This window comes from Ctenocephalides felis, unplaced genomic scaffold, assembly GCF_003426905.1.
Source record: "Ctenocephalides felis isolate EL2017-DRISC unplaced genomic scaffold, ASM342690v1 CF-g0.4_SCAFFOLD_00845, whole genome shotgun sequence".
NCBI classification, from domain to species: domain Eukaryota; kingdom Metazoa; phylum Arthropoda; class Insecta; order Siphonaptera; family Pulicidae; genus Ctenocephalides; species Ctenocephalides felis.
This window is the reverse complement of record NW_020536999.1, coordinates 73,416,460-73,435,787: the sequence shown is the minus strand read 5'-3', so window position 1 is coordinate 73,435,787 and position 19,328 is coordinate 73,416,460. Positions and strand designations below refer to the sequence as shown.

General features: G+C 33.2%; 1 pseudogene; it reads left to right on the top strand.

The window, feature by feature from the left end:
• The first annotated feature begins 11,786 nt into the window (after nt 1–11,786).
• Nucleotides 11,787–18,232, top strand: LOC113388604 (annotated as a pseudogene).
• The last annotated feature ends 1,096 nt before the right edge of the window (nt 18,233–19,328 follow it).

The window sequence follows — 19,328 nt, the reverse complement described above, 5'->3', positions numbered from 1 at the left end:
TTAATAAAATTCGCAATGATATCCATACATTGGGGATACCGTTCTTGTAAGTTAAATCGTGATAAAATTTTAACAAAAATGGAGTAACCACATTTTTATCAGGTGGGATGCCAGACTTATAAGTTCATCACATAACTACAACCATCTATGTCTGATTTAGAGTATACAGTTAATTTTAATTGGAGATCACTACAAGGCTTGAGAAGGTCGCGTTTTCTGGAATCTGTTTATATTGTACAAAAAGACCAATATTCCGAGTACTCATTTAACTGTTTCGAACCTTCATTGATTGAAATTAATGTTGTCCAAAAGACAGTTGAAAAATTCAACCTCAAATTTTTTTTTCTGAGAATTATAGGGTCATCGCGTGCAATTTCACCAGCTTGACGCTCAATTTCTAGTTCTTCAGCCAACTCCTTCGCAGTTAAAATAGCGCTTTTAAAGCCCGTATTTCTGTAGTCTTCCAAAAAATTGCGCATTTTTCAACATTTGTGTACATTTACCAAGATCCATATCTGTTGACTGTGGAGATTTACTTACAACCATTTATTTGATGAAGTATGTCATACCAAACAACCAATGAAACTATGAAGCTGAAATCTTTTAGTTGTTCGGCTAGAGTAGTAGCTTCATGAGACATTTGAACATCAGTTTTTCTGAGTTTCAAGAGCCAAAGTAATCAAAGCATCAGGATAGTACTAATTTGATAACGGACTACTGTAACACTACTTATTCTTGCTTCCCAACGAGTGTCACTGTACTTTTTTATAGTATATAGTCCCAAGTGATCGGTAGAATTTTCCATCGATGAACAGAAGCTGAGTGGTCTGAAATATCACCCTTCATAGCTAATCGCAAGTGCTCCTGCATGACTAGATGAAATTTGGCGTATTGTACAAAGCCTAAGAACTTTCCGTTATTTGGCGTATATAGTTTGTCAGAAGTGCCTCTGAACGCCATATTGTTTTCGGCTAAATAAAGTGTGATATGCATCAATCTAGACAAAACATTATTCCATCGTTTTTTCTATTTTTAATCGTAGTTCAGCTTCAATCCATGAAAAAGTAAAACTTCTTATGAAAAGTGCTATTTTCTGATTTTTTAATATTTCAGACAAGTATTTCCAGTTACTAAGTTCGACGTTGAGCTACTATCAAATAGTCTACAACAAAAACAATAAACTCGATCCTTAGAAACGGAGTAAATTAACCAACGGCGCTGAATTGTTTCATTGTTTGTAAGAATTTTTGTGAAATGAGAATTAGAGAAATGTCGGCCTGCATCATTCTTCGGATAATTATCAATGCGAGTTTGCACTGGGCCACTAGTAATTATGTGATCAATGATTTTGCCATTTCGAGTGACTGGCCAAGTGGCCAAGTTCGCTATCCCATGCGAATGAGCTGAGTTTGTTACGCTTCGCTACAATAACGCTAGCTTTTTTTTTACCAAAACGTTAAAAGGACAATGTGTTTTGACAATAGACAAAAAAAACGCTTAATTTACGAGACGACTAAGCAGACCTCGAACTATGAGCATCAGCCGGGGGGCGCCTGCAGCGCCCCTTTTTGCCGGCGCCCAGGGCGGTCGCCCACCTCGCCCTACCCTAAAGCCGGCACTGAGCATATAGTTTAACCACAACTCGAATGTCTACAGGCTACAACTTACACACTTTATATAAATATGTAATATTTTCTTTACCTTTTGAATCATTCCTAAATATTGCCAACTATATTAAAAGATTTATTGTAAATAAATATATTATATTATCGTTTAACGTAAATAAATAGATTTTAACATGGTCTATTGTAATCTACTGCCGTGGACCCCCATTTTTATTTCGTGGACTCCCAAATTTTGTTTTTGCCACCGTGGACCCCTTGAAAGTTACCATGGACCCCTGAAGGTCCATGTGGACCACTTGGGGAATCACTGGTCTAGAGGTATGATTCTCGCTTTGGGTGCGAGAGGTCCCGGGTTAAAATCCCGGTTGTGCCCGGTTGAGCGGATATTTGACCTGAATTTTAGTTTTAAAGTAATTTACACTAAAATTGTATTATAGTTTTTTCAAATACTAATTGTAGGTAGACCGGCTCAATGGTTGTGGGATATGATTCTCGGTTTGGGTGCGAGAGGTCTGAGGTTCAAACCCGGGTTGAGCCCAGTAAAGCGGTTATTTTACATAAATTTTAGTATATAATGTACTTCAATGTGATTTTTGGCCTGAATTTTAATTTTAAAGAAACTTACATTAAATTTGTATAATAGTTTTTTCAAATGCTAACTTTATTTACACCCGGTTATTGGTGTAGGGGTATGATTCTCGCTTTGGATGCGAGAGGTCACGAGTTGAAATCCGGGTGGAGCCCAGTAAAAGCGGATATTTTACATAAATTGTAGTGTTTAATGTAATTTTAATGTGATTGATTGTTTTTTAGTTTTTTTAAATGCTAACAGTACAGGCACCTGCTCGGTGGTTTAGGGGTATGGATTTCGTTTTGGGTGCGAGGGGTCCCGGGTTCAAATTTCGGTTGAACCCAGTAAACAGCGGATATTTGACCTGAATTTTTGCTTTAATGTAACTTACATTAAAATTGTTTTACAGATTTTTCAAATGCTAAATGTAGACCCAGTGGCTCAAGGGTCTAGCAGAGGTCCCTGGTTAGAATCCCATTAAAATTATGTTACAGTTTTTCCAAATGCTAAATTTCGTAAATTTAAGTTTCAGTTTTTTTAAGTGGTAAGGGTAGCTCCAACGGCTCGATGGTCTAGGGCTTTGTTTCTCGCTTTGGGTGCGAGAGGTCCCGGAATCAAATCGTGGTAGATCACAGTTACTCCGTGGTTTAAACTGACTTTAAGGTTTTCATGTAATTGATTGTGTTTCAGTTTTTTTAAATGATAACTGTAAGGGAACCAGCTGAATGGTTTAGGGGTATTGCGAGTGTGAGAAGTCCCGGGTTCAAATCCCGTTTGTGCCGGGTTGAGCGGTTATTTGACCTGAATTTTTGCCCAATTTGAGCCTAGTGAGTCGTCTGGTGTTTAAACTGACTTTGAGGTTTTAATGTAATTGATTGTGTTTCAATTTCAGGTTCAAATTTTGGTTGAACACAGTAAAAATGTAACTTACATTGAAATTGTGTTGCAGTTTTTTTAAATGCTAACTGCAAATTTTCGCTTTGGGTGCGCGAGCTCCAGGGTTAAAATCTCGGTTGTGCCCGGTTGAGCGGATATTTGACCTGAATTTTAGTTTCAAAGTAACTTACACTATAATTGTATTATAGTTTTATCAAATACTAACTGTAGGTACACACGGTTAATGGTGTAGGGGTATGATTCTCGCTTTGGGTGTGAGAGGTCACGGGTTCAAATCCGGGTTGAGCCCAGTAAACCGGATATTTTACATAAATTTTAGTATTTAATGTACTTTAATGTGATTTTTGACCTGAATTTTAGTTTTAAAGAAACTTACATTAAAACTGTACTATAATTTTTTCAAATGCTAAGTGTACTTACACCGGGTTGTTGGTGTAGTTGTGTGATTCTCGCTTTGGGTGCGAGAGGTCACGAAATCAAATCTTGGTAGATGCCAGTTAGTCCGTTGTTAAACTGACTTTAAGGTATTCATGTAATTGATTGTGTTTCAGTTTTTTTAAATGATAACTGTAAGGGGACCAGCTGAATGGTCTAGGGCTATCATTCTCGCTTTGGGTGCGAGATGTCCCGGGTTCAAATCCCGGTGGAGCACAGTTAGTTTGATGTTTAAACTATCTTTGAGGTTTTAATGTGCAGTGGCGGATCCAGCTTCGGCGTCAGGGGGGGTCATAATTGAAAAGTTTTTATAGTTCTCAATGAGTATGTAACAAATATATATTTTTGTATTATAAACCAAGAGCAAAAAAGCGGAAGGGAGATATTTGACAACCTAATATATATATATATATATATATATATATATATAAGATAGAGCGGGGCTTAAAGATTTATGGGTAAAAAGGTCCACCACCAATATCTCAAAAACAAGTAAAGTTAAGGTTTTCTTAACAACAATATTTGAAAGTAGAGGAAAAAATGTACAACTAGCCATCACCCTGATTCTTACGACGTTAAAAAAAGCATTTTTACAAAAGATAAATTAAATAAATCTTTATTTCAACTCTGCTGGTGACTATTTTGGACAAAATATCAAATCAAGAGACAAGATATTGGACAAAATATCAAATACAGAGTTATCTCTGTAAAAAATGTATCTATAAAATTCATATTTTTCATTGGTTGAGTAATGTAGCTATTATTTTGTTAAATCCCTTTAAAATTAAAAAAAGTAAATTGGATTGTTTGTCCGCTCGCTGTCCGATTTTACCGCGCCTTTGGGGTAAAAAAAAACCAAGTGACAAATTTTTTAAAAACAGCAAAAAACACATTTTTACAGTGATGAATTAACTGGAGGTTGTACTAAAACATAGTCAGATGGTTTTTTGTTTAATGTGTCTTATTGGTTGTTATGTTTTTCGTTTAGTTTTCACAATATAATTGATCAAATTTACTTAGCCTTACCTTATGTTTGTGTATTTTTTAAAAAATAATCTGCGTCTTTAACGTGAGTCAAAATTCGACCTTTCCTCGATGTTTTCTCGTTTAACCGATTGTAAAATTTAAAAACTATAAAATGAAACTGGATAAGCGCTTGCGTTGATTAGTTTTTTGAGACAATTGGTCGATCCGTTTCTTTACTATTGGCAGAAAAGTGCAAAAATTATCGTCCATGTTTTTGTCAAAAATTCTTAACCGTTTTTTATTCGATTGATATCATTTGGAAATAAATAGTTTCTGTCGAAGATCGGTCAAGTCGTTTCTTTTTCATAATAGATTGTCACATTTTTTGGCGATTTAAGTGAAACTTTGCATGGCGATAGATTTTCTATTCTAAATGAACGTACTAAACTATAATAAGGCCTGCGACAAGTGGTTTTGGTTTTTAAAAAATTCACCGTGTGTATGTATTCGGCTTCGTATTTCGTATGTGTTTGTTTTCCATCAATGTGTAATATTCAAACCATTTTTAACTAGTTTGTATTGGTATTTTGCCTTTAGGCAAGTTTTATGAACTTCCCGAAATTTGTTAATAATCGACTTTCAGTAAAAAATAAATTAATTTATGAGGGGTTCAAGGTATTCCCAGTGGATTTACAATATCACACACAAAACGAAGACGGTAACTCGGAGTATTTTCTAAAGGCAAATTTTCAAAATTCAATATTTTTTATAATTGAACTAGTTGCCGTAGGATTTTAATGGTTTAGTATGTTCATTAAGACCAAGTACTCTATCGATAAACTAAGTAATCGTCTACTTTGAATTTTAACAAACGTCAAAAAAATTACTCATTATCTCAAACTTTGATGAATTTTCAAAATTAAACTACTTGTCGTAAGGCCTTAATATTTCAATAAGTTGTATAAGATCATGATATATATCATCAAAAAAAGTTTCATAAAAATCGGCTCAAATATTTTTTTCAACGACGAAATGCAAGCAAACGGCTCGGTAGATTTTCACCTAAAACTAATCAGTTTCATTCTCAACTAATATCTTTCGAACAGTTTTTGATTTTTTAAAATCGAATCGGTAGTTTGTGCTTAAATGTGGACGAAAAGTTTAAATCTTTTTTCCAAATTTCAAAGAAACGGCTCGGCCGATTGTCGCACAAAACTGACAAACGTTAGTCCTCATTTAGACACATCAAATGGTTTTTAAATTTCTGAAATCGGTTCAGACGTTTTTGAGCAATTACCGATGAAAAGTCTAATTTTGACAAATGCCAAAAAAACGAAACTAATTTTTGCTAACTTTGACGAATTTTTAAAGCTAAACGAGTTGTCGTGTGGCCGTATTTGTATGATCTAGAAGAGACTATGGTATCTACCGTCAATAAATTTTTTCAACACTTTATTACAAGAAAACGGCCAGGCCGATTTCTACCAACAACTCATCAGCACGATTCCCAATCAATATCTTTCGAACGGTTTTTGAATTTTCAAAATCGATTCAGAATTGCGGGCTAAAACGTAGACGAAAATTTTTGCACTTTTCTGCTATTTACAAAGAAAGAAGAAAGAAAGAACGTCATCGCGATAATTCGAATGGCTTCTAAATTTTTGAAATCGGTCCAGCCGTTTTTGAGAAAATGCCGATTTTCAGCAAAAAATCTGTTCACACACACACACACACATACATACACATACTTTTTCCAAATTTGGTCTCATTCGATTCAGAATGGCTTGAAACGTCGAGAAAACATAAAATTAGCAAATCGGATTTTTTGATGAAAACATAAACTTCTCCTTCGGGAAGTTAAAAGTAACTACAGTAGAACTTCAATTATCTGAACTCCAATCATCCGAACTCCAATCATCCGAACTACGACCATTCGAATCGCCGATTATCCGAATCACTTTCAGAAAAAAAATTGTCCAAAAAAAGTCTATGTGCGCTATTATTCTTCCACCAGCAAGGCCAGTGTAGGCACATCGTTTGTTTTGATTTGACGGAGATGTTTACAAAACAATGATTTTTATCTCTAAACTTGTATATATATATATATATATATATATATATATTTAACTCGTTTTAAGTACATTTTATTTATGTTTAAAACATGAGAAAATGTCATGTTTCTTTCATTTAATTCAATAAAAAAATAGTGCAATATCAAAACGTAACGTTTTTTCTCTCCAATGGCAATTTAAAGAAAAAACTCCGATTATCCGAATATTTGATTATCCGAATGGGTCCTGGTCCCCATTAATTCGGATAATTGGTAGTTTTACTGTACTATATTTGAAAAAAAAAATGCAATAGTTTCCCACTTCGAAATGGTTTACAGCGATTAGGTATACTTCTCTAAATCATTCATTATTAACTTCCCGTAGGGTAATTATAGTAATGGGCCGAAAATCTAAAATGATTTTTTTTGCATTTCTCGACGTTTTGATGATTTCTGAACACTTTGGCAAACCTCAGAAAAAATTGATGTGTGTGTGTGTGTTTTGTATGTCCGCAATTTTTCGTCCACGTTTTCGGGCGCACGGATCAATCGATTTGAATGGTTCAAAAAACATTCGATTCTTATTGATAGGGAGATGTGCTGATTAGTTTTTCGCAAAGACAGGTCCAGCAGTTACGGAGATACGGAGTAAAGAGTGCAGAAAATACAAATCGAGTTTTTGAGAGAACGGAGTATCCGATTTGAATGATCTAAAAAACATTGAGTTTGTAATGATTGTGAGGTGAGGTGATTAGTTTTTGGTAAAAGCAGGTCCAGCAATTTCGAAGATACTGAGCTAAATGTGCTGTTTTTGAGAGAACTGAGCGGCCGATATGAATGATTCAAAGAACTTTCTGCTTGTTTTGACAAAATAATTGCTTTTGAAAAAAAAATTGGCTTAATTTTTTTTTCTAAACTTTTTTTTGTATATATGGAAAATAATTCAGATTTTAATATTGATTCCAGTCTTGCGTGAGCATTCGTAGCGTACACATCGTTCGAAATAAATATATATTTTTTGAAGTTTAGTGAAAGTAAACCTTGTACCTGTTGTGTTTTGATAGTGAGCTGATAAACAAACAATGGAGTCGGGCCCGTACGGGCCAGAGGGCGGACGGCCGCCTGATAAAGGCATTACACAACATTCAGATTTAGGCGCAACCATTGCAGGTGCAATGCACGTGCTAAATGACCTTGAAGATTTTAACAATGAAAGTAGTATGGATTATAGTATAGATGATCAAGAAATAGATTTAAGTAGTTGTGAAAGTATTCACAATTTAGACAGTAAATCTAATAAAAACAAGAATGGAATTAATAAAACTAATCCCACAAAAGTTAATAAAAAGAAACAAAGCTAAGGAATTCTAATTATGTAAATAGTAATAAAGAAAATAAAATTAACAGGACAATGAAATTCAATAAAAATGTGACTAGTGCAAAAAATAACAAAGTCAAAAGATTAGAAAGTGGAGTCAATTCAAAAGTTAAAGTTCAGAAAAGTAATGATACAATAAATAAAAATGTAAAGGCTATTCAACGCAGTAGTAATGATAAAGTAAGGGAAGAAGCTGATAGTGTACCTAATGCGAATAATGAAGAAAATGTTAATCAGAATGAATCAAATTCTATTAACAATAACATGGTTAGTAAAGAAATGGTTGAGATGAATGAAGTAAAGTCTAGTAACTATGCTCGAAACAATAAAATACGATTTGAAGAATACGATAAAGGACCATATCATATATATGTGGAATCAATAAATAAAAATATTGAAAGGTTACATCACATGGCAATTGGAAGGATGTTATATAAATCAGTTCCAAAATTGAAGACAGAATTATCAGAAATTGTACAAATTGGAAAAAACAAAATAAAACTAGTAATTAAAAATGCAGAAATAGCCAATAGTTTACTGGAAGATGAATTTTTCAAGATGAATAATCTCAGGACCTACATTCCTAAATATCTAGTAGTAAGACAGGGGATAATATTTGACGTTGATATTAATTTATCGGAAGACGAAATAATGGATGTTATAAAATCTGATTATCCAGTGGTGGAAGTAAAATGTTTAAAGTCAAAAAGAGGTAATAACATCAATTATAAATCGCAATGTGTGAAATTAACATTCAGGGGCTCCAAATTGCCGGAGAAAATTTCAATATATTCAGTAAAATGTAGGGTTAGTCCATACATTAAAAAAGTAGTGCAGTGTCATAATTGTTGGTTCTTTGGTCATATAAAAGAACAATGTAAAAGTAAAAATAGATGTCCGAAATGTTCAGAACAACATGGAATAGAAGCCTGTACTGAAATTAACATGCTGTTTATGCTCCGGGGAACACGTTGCAAATAGTACTGAATGCCCGGAATTCAAAAGGCATAAAAGTATTTATGAATTGATGGGGACACATAATATAGCTTTTCATGAGGCGAGGAATATTTTGCGAAATGACAAATATTCAAGAGTTGTTAAATTTAACCCTTACACTATAGATAAGGAAAAAGATTTTCCGACGATAAAAGAAAAAAGGAGGGATGAATACGAACTAGATAAAAGTTACTGTGATAAAAATAAATATAACGAATTATCAAAATTAATAGAAGAAGAAAAGGATACAGAAGAAGAAGACATAGTATGGATTAGAAAACCAAAAAGGTCACATGTCAAAAATGTAACAAGGGTAGGAGGTCAAGGTACGTCTAAAGTATCTAAGTATAATAATATAAATAAAGAGTCGAATATTAAAAGGGTAAGTAATAGAGAAATAATTAGTAGAAAAAGGCCGATTAAAACGTCGGAAGATGATACGGATCAAGAAGGAAATGAATCAAGAAAAGAAGAAAATGATCCACTCGAAATTCTTAAGCAGTTAGTTACACAAATTAAGATAATAAATAGATCTGACGATTCTTCCATAAATAGATTACTGAGTATTGTGATAAGTAAATTGGAAAAAATAAGAGAACTACAGGAAGTTCAATAAAATAATAGAAACAATATACACAATATAATTAAGCCAAAATGAATTTAAAAATACTACAATTAAACTGCAGATCATTGAAAGCAAATAAAGAAAGTATAGAACATTTCTTATACAATAATCAGATTTCGATAGCGGCCCTTTCCGAAACATGGTTCAGTCCTAATGCAGTATACAAAATCAAGGGGTATAAGATTTTTCGGAAAGATAGAGAAGATGGATACGGCGGAGCAGCCATCATCGTCAAAAACAACATAGATTGTGATGAATATGAAACAATAAACAACAATAAGAATATACAAATATGTGCGGTAACAATTAAAACAAATATAACCTTTTCCATTTATTGCTCAAATAGAGAAGAAATAGATTTTACTGACGTGAGGAAAACTATAGAAGGGATCCATTTAAAAACATTGATCGTTGGAGATTTCAACAGCCATCACTTTGCATGGGGAAGTATGGCGAACAACACATCAGGAATAAAATTACAAGAAATCATAGAAGATCATTCATTAATAATTCTCAACAACGGCAAACCCACAGCAATCGAGACAAGAAACAAAAAAGCGACGAATATAGATTTATCTTTATGCTTCAGCAATCTCACAGATTATATCAGATGGGAAATACTCGAAGAATCTCTTGGATCTGACCACTTACCAATTATAATACATATTTACACAAATGCAATTTCAAACATCAAAATCTTTCCTACAAAAAAATGGAATACCAATCAGGTCAATTGGAAAGGATATGGCGAAGAAATTTCAAAAACTCTCCAAAACTCCTACATACCTAATACAGGAAAACAAAAATATGAATTTCTAATGAATTGTATAGATCACGCTGCAGAGAAAAACATAAAGAAATGCAAATTGATAATTAGCTCAACCTTCAAACCAGCAACATGGTGGGATCAAGAATGTGATATTATGGTAAACGCAAAAAAAAAACGCATTTAAACAAATGCGCAGAAAATATAATTATGATAATTTTATCCTATACCAAAAAATAAATGCACAAACCAAGAGATTTTTAAAGAACAAGAAAATACAAAAATGGGCGGAATACACAAGTTCAATTAACAAAAACACAAATCCGGCTACAATTTGGAGGAAAATCAAAATATTCAACAACAAAAACACAAATAGGAACACAAATCCAAATTTTATGGAAGAATGTGGACATCAAATATTACAAAATATAGCACCAGATTATGTCTGTAACAAACAAGATATATTTAGTAAGAATAATAATGAAGAAACAGAATTGATGTCACCTTTCAAATATAATGAATTGAGAAGAGCTCTAAAAAACAGAAAGAACACCGCTCCAGGTAAGGATAATATTTCATATAATATGATCAATAATAGTCCAACTAATTTTAAATTGGAACTTTTAAATGTATTTAATAATATGATCACACACCACTGGATTCCTGAAAAATGGAAAGAAATAATTGTAGTACCAATAATTAAACCTAATAGAAACCCACAATCTATAGACTCTTATAGACCAATATCACTAATATCACGCGTAGCAAAGATTTTCGAACGAATGATAAAAGAAAGACTGGAATGGTACATTGAAAACAAGAACATACTCCATGATACCGTATTTGGTTTTAGAAGCGGAAGAGGAACAATAGATTTATTGAGTACCCTTACCACCGACATAAATATATCGAGGTCAAACAATGAATATATGTTGCTACTGTCAATAGATATTGACAAAGCCTATGAAAACGTAGACCATAATATTCTACAGAAAAAACTACGGAATATAAATATCCCAGAGAGTATAATTAAAATAATATTGGAGTTGATATCACCAAGATATATTTATCTACGAACTAATGGAGATAGGATCGGCCCTAGATCAGCATACAACGGGATCATACAAGGTTCCATTTTAAGCCCTACATTATTCAACATATATACTGCGGATTGCCATAAGATACCTGATACAAGTGTTAAAAAATTACAATATGCCGACGACATTTGTTTATACATATCAAGACCGTCAAATTGACGGCGTCAATAGAATCATGTATAACGCAAATGAACTATGCTATTAAAGAAAACATAAAATGGTTATCAAGCAATAATTTAAATATATCACCAATCAAAAGCTCAGCAACGATTTTCACTAGACACAGACTCTCCCAGAACATAGGTCACATAAGGGTTGGAACTCAAGATGTTATAATAAAAGACAACGTGAAAATACTAGGCATAACCTTTGACGCCAAAATGACATTTAAAAAGCATATACAAGAATTATCAAGAAAATGCGAAACAGGCATCAATATACTTCGTAAAATAGCAAATACTAGATGGGAAGCACACCCAGAGACATGCCTTTTACTGTACAGAAATTTGATTAGAACTCAAATAGATTACGGATGCTTTATATATGGAACAACGTCAAAAACTGAACAAAATAAACTTGATAAAATTCAATATTCCGCAATAAGAACATGCATAGGGGCATTTAGATCAACATCGACAAATGAGTTATTAACAGAAGCAGGAGAACCTCCTCTGAGCATAAGAAGAGAGATTCTAGCAAACAGATTCTTGATGAAAAAACTTAATGGATCATGTAAATTATTACCCAAACAGTTAGAAAAACTAGCAAGATTACATTACTCCACACGCTACTGGACAAACAAACCAGTTCCATCACTAATAAATAGTTTTTATACAATTAAACCTCACGAAGAGAACATCATAATCAATGATAAAACTCCATATTACATCTACCCACCGCTAAACGATTACATTAAACCATACATCGATATAGATAAGAGCACAAATATAGCAAACACGGACATATATATCCGTGAATTAGAACTTCATATCAACTCAAATTGGCCGGATTATTTGCAAATATATACTGATGGCTCTAAAACATTAGAGGGAACCGGATGTGCCATACATATCCCAAGAATCCATTACAGTAATAAAGTAAGACATCCAGACTATACATCCATATTTTCGGCGGAACTTATAGCGATATACACTGCCGTAAAATATGTGAATGACAATAATATTAACAAATCTTTGATACTAAGTGACAGCAAATCAAGTCTAACAGCCATAAAACACGCCAATAAACATTCAAATATAATAATATACAAAATTATAGAAATCATAAAGAAAATCAATACTGATGATAAATCCATGATTCTGCTTTGGATAAAGGGTCATTCTAATATAAAAGGCAATGAGATGGCAGACAATCTAGCTAAAGAAGCATGCACGAGCGGCGATCAATTTTCAAAAACTTCTGCGCTAGATTTAAAACATTTAATAAAACAACAAGGTTTGGAACTATGGCAGAAGTCTCACTCAGAAACTACAAAGGCAAAAGGATTCACATATGCACTGACGAGAGAGATTGTTTCACCAAACACATGGTTTAAAAACATAGAAGAAAGTCGAAATTTTATTACAGTAATCTGCAGATTGAGACTCGGACAATCCTACTGCAAATCGCATCTGAAGAGAATTGGTATCTTACAGGATCCAAAGTGTGACTGTGGAAGCCTAGAAACACTCGATCATTTATCTTGGGAATGTAATTTTTATCAGCAAGAAAGATCAAAATTATTCAAGAATTTACAAAACGTAAAGATTATTTTTCCCATCAATGTACAATAAATACTTATATCAAGTAATGACATAAGGATATATAAATATTTATATAATTTTATAAGTAATAGCAAAATTAATTTATAGCATAATTATTATTATATAAGTACTAATGTATTGTATAGAACTGCTACAACTGTATAGATAATTGTAATGGCAAAATGATGTAAATCAGCCAAAATAAATAAATAAAAAAAAAATATTGATTCTGACTAAAGTTTAAAACTTATATACTTCAAATAAATAGTTTTAACTTTGCAATTCAGTTTAAATAATTCTTATCAGACATTGTTACAATATTTATAATAATCTATTTGAAAACATTTAATATTTCTCGAACATTTCGTTAAGGTACGGGAAGTTCCAGCAATTTGCCTTAAGGCACGATGCCATACACCCCACTAGTTTATATATTGATTAATCGTCTATTTACAGATGTTAGGATTACTGAAAGTTCATGCATAAGGACCACTCACAATCAGTTTAATTTTTTGATTTTTGAATGAAATTTTGTTCCTGAACTGTAATAAAACATATATTCGCAATACGATTAGAAAATCCTTAAATTTTAGGGTTTTTGACTCCGTCATTCGTCTACAATCAGTTTAATATTCAAGTTATAAAATGTGTTTGGTAATAAAATACATAAATAAAATCATTATGAAGTAATTTTGTTGTTGAATTAGTGTTTTATCTAAGTCCTAAAACAGGCTCAGGGGGGGTCATGACCCCCGTGACCCCCCTGGATCCGCCACTGTTAATGTGATTGATTGTATTTCAGTTCCGGGTTCAAATTCCGGTTGAGCCCAGTAAATAGCGGATATTTGACCTGCATTTTAGCTTTAATGTAACTTACATTAAAATTGTGTTACAATTTTTTCAAATACTGGGTCAATGAGGCCACTGCAGAGCCAACGGCTCGGTTGTCTAGGGGTATGATTAGTGCGACAGGTCCCGGGATCAAATCGTGGTAGACCCAAGTTTGTCCGTTGTTTAAACTGACTTTAAGGTTTTTTTTTTTAAATAATAAATACAAGTCCACCGGCTCAATGGTCTGGGGGTATGATTTTCGCTTTGGGTGCCGAAGGTTTCGGGTTCAATTCCCGGCTGAGCCCAGTGAGTCTGGTGTTTAAACTGACTTTGAAGTTTTAATGTAATTGATTGTGTTTCATTTTCGGGTTCAATTTCGGTTGAGCACAGTAAAAGCGGATATTTGACATGTATTTAGCTTTAATGTAACTTACATTAAAATTGTGTTGCAGTTTCTTCAAATGCTGAATGTAGACCCAATGGATAATGATCAAGGGGTATGATTTTCGCTTTGGGTACGCGAGCTCCAGGGTCTTTTTTGTTTTTTTTTATAAGTTTTATTGACTTCTATTTAATAATATACAGTCATCCCTTATAACTAACTAATAGAATAACTAACTTAATCTATTCTTACATTTTCAATAGTGATTAAAATAATAGTAAATTCTAATTTTAATAATTTTAATTGGATTAAATAACTAGCTTAATTAAATTGATAAATTAACTTAGTTGTCTATAAATATTTTTGGCACTCAAATAAATATTTGGTTACATCTTTATATATACTCATGTTTTTCATAGCTAATATTATTGTCGTATTCGTTGGAAAAACTATATTTTTTTGTTCTAGGCGTTGGTAAAGCGCTTTTCTCTTTGTTTTATATTTCTTGCATCGAAAAACAATGTGATCCGTATTTTCAGGCCCTCCCTCTTCGCAGTCGCACTCTTCGAAACTCGATAGTCCATCTCGTAGCCGAAATGCTCTATTTTTTGTGTGACCAATTCGCATTCTTATGACGGTAGTGATGTGCATGCGGTTTTCAGTTATGTTTTGAAACCACGGTTTCGAATGAATATCTGAATTTGTTTCCCGATATATTTTCCCTTTTCTTTCATGACTATTTTGTTGATATCTGCTGATAGAAGGCTGCTTATTTCGGTTCCCAAATAACATCCCTCCTTGGCCAGCTCGTCCGTCTTTTCATTTTCGGTTATTCCTGAAACTCCGGTTGAGCCAAATTAACAGGTTATTTGACCTGAGCTTTACTTTTTTTAAAGCAATTTACATTAAAATTGTATTATAGTTCTTTCAAACCGGCGGTGCAATGGTCAAGGGGTATGATTTTCGCTCTGGGTGCGAAAGGTCACGGGTCCAAATTCCGGTTGAGCTCAGTTAGTCTGGTGTTTAAACTGACTTTGAAGTTTTAATGTAATTGATTGTGTTTCACATTTTTTCAAATACTAGGTGTACAGTTGCCCGCTCAAAGGTCTAGTCTAGACGTATGATTCTCGCTTTGGATGCGAGAAGTTCCGGGTTGAGCCCAGTAAAGCGGATATTTCACATGAATTTTAGTTTTTATTGTAATTGATTGTATTTATGTTCACAAATCTTGAGTTAATAAAGAATGTCTGGATCAGAAGAATATTTCGTCCGTCATAAATAATTAGAGTGCAAATAATAAAGCAAATGAAAAATTTGTGCCGTGTAAGACACGTAAGTTTATTGAAGTTGTTTGTATTTAATATAGTAAATATATAGAATACTTTATCCCGTCAGAAACTTTGGGAAGTTTAAGAGAAGTCTACATGTTTTTCGTTTATGATGGCTGTTAAGTATTACAAAGTAGCATATTTTTATATGAATAATAAAGAATAAATTGATAGTCAGATTTATTAGTCTAAACAAGAGATCAAACATAACTAGTTTGTGTAGACGTGTGTCATTTGTATACAGATATACTTCATAATAGACATCTATGCAGTTTATTCATTGCTAGTGTTAATTTTTTTTTTACAATTTATTTTTGTTAATCAAGACTTTAATGTCTTATTTACAAAATTGATATGAGCAAAAAAAAACAAAAATACAAAAAATGCAATAAATTGAATATAAAATGAGTTGAAATAAAAATTAAATTAAAACAGTAATACAAAAATAATAACATAAATGAACTATGACGTGATGATGTATGTCGCGTACTACGTCAGGGCGCGTACAGACATTAGGCTAGGTGTTTGGTAGATCGGAAGGCCATTTCTTGTTCAATCTTCTTAACGGTCTGTAAATCGCTTGAATAATAGGATTTGTATGCTGGATTAATTTATTGTTGAAAGATGAACTTCTAATCTTGATCATTTCGTTGACTGATGAGATTTTCAAATCCTTCATCTGTCCACTGTGTGAAGGAATATTACGGAATTTACTAATTAGCATTTACTTTATTCTCCTAATAAAGGTTCAAGTCCTAAATGACATTAATTTCATTATTTTTTTCAAATATTACAAAGATTTTTAATGCTATTTTAAATTTATAATTTATTATTATACAAATATGCATAATGATTGACATTAAAAAATGTGTGCATCACGAGTGTTCCCATATTACAATTGCACAATTGGACTATGCCAATTCAGTTTTAAAGTAGTAAAAACTAAGAAAATTTATAGTTTCAGTTAATGTAATTGATTGTAGTTCAGTGTTTTCAAATGGTAACCGAAGAGTCACCAGCTCAGTGATCAAAGCGTATGATTGAAGCTTTGGGTGAGAGAGAGGTTTTTGGGTTCAAACTCCGGTTGAGCCCGGTTAGTCTGGTGTTTATCTAGCTTTAAGGTTTCAATGTAATTGATTGTGTTTTAGTTTTTTCAAATGGTAACTGTAGAGTCACCGGCCTAATGGTCTAGGCGTATGATTCTCGCTTTGGGTACTAGAGGTCCCGGGTACCAATCACGGTTGAGCCCAATTTTCTCTTATACTTGACCTGAATTTTAGCTTTTAATGTATTTTATAATAAAACTGTGTTAGAGTTTTTTTCAAGTGCTATATGTGGAATCAGTGGTTCAATCGTTTAGGCGTATGACTCTCGCCTTGGGTGCGAGAAGTGTCGGGTTCAAATTCCGGTAAAGCCTAGTTAATCTGGTGCTTTAGCTGACTTTAGGGTTTCAACTGAATTCTCACTGGCTCAGTGATCAAGGCGTATGATTCTCGCTTTGGGTGCAAGAGGGTTCAAACCCCGGTTGAGTCCGGTTAGCCTGGTGTTTAAACTGGCTTTAAAGGTTTAATGTAATTGATTGTGTTTAAATTTTTTCAAATGCTTACTGAAGACTCACTGCGCTAATGGACTAGGTGTATGATTTTTGCTTGGGTGCGAGGGGTACCGGGTTCCAGTCATCGTTGACCCCAATTTTCCCTAATACTTGATCTGAATTTTAGCTTTCAATGCATTTTACATTAAAATTGTGTAAGAGTTTTTTCAAATGTTATCTATAGAATCTGTGGCTCAATGGTCTAGGCGTATGATTCTCGCTTTCAGCCTAGTTACTTCATGCTGCTTAAACTGACTTTAAGGTTTCAATGTAATTGAAACCGGCTCAATGACATAGGCGTATGATTCTCGCTTTGGGTGCGAAAGGTTTCGGGTTCAAACCCCGGTTGAGGTTTAAACTGGCTTTATGTTTTGATTTAATTAATTAAAACTGACAAAAACCCAAATCATAAAAATTGTCCAGGAGGCGCTGAAAGTTGGTGCGCTTATCGCCGCGCGGAAGCTGAAGGAATCGCTAGTATATTTAAACACGATTACCTCCCACGGGATCCAGAAGTACAAGAAGCTATAAAATCTATTTATGAAGACTTGGCTCGATATGAATTGCTTGATAGATGTAAAGGTAACAATACTCAAAACAACAATGAAAGCTACAACGGTTTACTTTGGCACTTTTCAACCAAGCATCTTCATAATGGCTTCAAAACTATTGAATTGTCAAATAATTTTGCAACTGCAACAATAACGATATTTAATGACCGTTATTCGTCAATTTTGAAGATATTCAATGTAATGGAAGTGATAGTTGGAACTGCAAAAGAGATTTTGCGGCTCTTAAGGACGACACGAGAATACGAATCGCTGATCATCGCCAAAGGGCTGCTTCAGAAGAAGGTCGATCATCTCGAAGAACAGCTTCTTCAGCCGAACTAACCCTTTTCGAGAAAGGCCCTGGAATAGCAGATTAGCTGTAAGTGTGATTTTAAACCACTTATAACAGTGAAAACGATCATTTTATCTTTAAACGCGTTTTTCTTGAAACAGCATTTTTGGAATTTGCTGCAGTGATTACTCAAAAACAAATGATCCGATCACTATCGAATTTCTTTTACATGACTTATCGCTTTTTGGATTTGACCGAAAATCGAATTTTGGCAGGCCAAAAACGACCAACTTTTTGGGTAAAATCTTGCAGGCGAAAATTACTGATGTATGCCATCGTGCCTTAAGGCCAATTACTAGAACTTCCCGTACCGTAACGAAATGTCCGAGGAACATTCAATGTTTTCAAATAGGTTTTTATAAATACTGTAGAATCTTCTAATATTTATAAGAATTATATAAACTGAAGTTAAGATTATTTATTTTAAAGTATAAGTGAGCTTCAGAACTTTAACCAGAATCAAAATTAAAATCTGTATTTTTTAGACATATATAAAGAAATGAAAAAAAAATGTAATTAAATATTTTGAAATCATTCAAATCGAATGCTTATAGTTCTCCCAAAAACTGTCATTTTTTGCACATTTAGGTCTGTATTTCGGCAAAACTAATATGATTCTCGTAATTAGCGAGTGGAAAGAGTTAAAATTTTTATTTAAAGTTTATAAGTCAGCTTAAGAACTTTAGCTAGAATTAAAATTGAAATCTGAATTATTTTTGATATACAAAAAAATATTTTTTTGAAAAAAAAATTTTGAAAAAAAATTTTTGAAACAAAAGAAAGATTTTTTCCAAAAGCAATTATTTTGTTAAAACAAGCACAAAGTTTTTTGAATCATGCAAATCGGACGCTTAGTTCTCTCAAAAACTGCCATTTTTTGTACATTTAGCTTTGTATCTTTGAAATGGGTGGACTTGTCATAGCTAAAATCTAATCACCTCTTTTCCTAATCATTACAAATTGAATGTTTTTTGATCATTGAAATCGCATACCCCGTTCTCTCAAAAACTCGATTTCTATTTTCTACCCTCTTTGCTCCGTCTCTCCGTAACGGCTGGACTTGCCTTGGCCAAAAATTAATCAGCACACACATCAATTTTTTCTAAGGTATGCCAAAATGT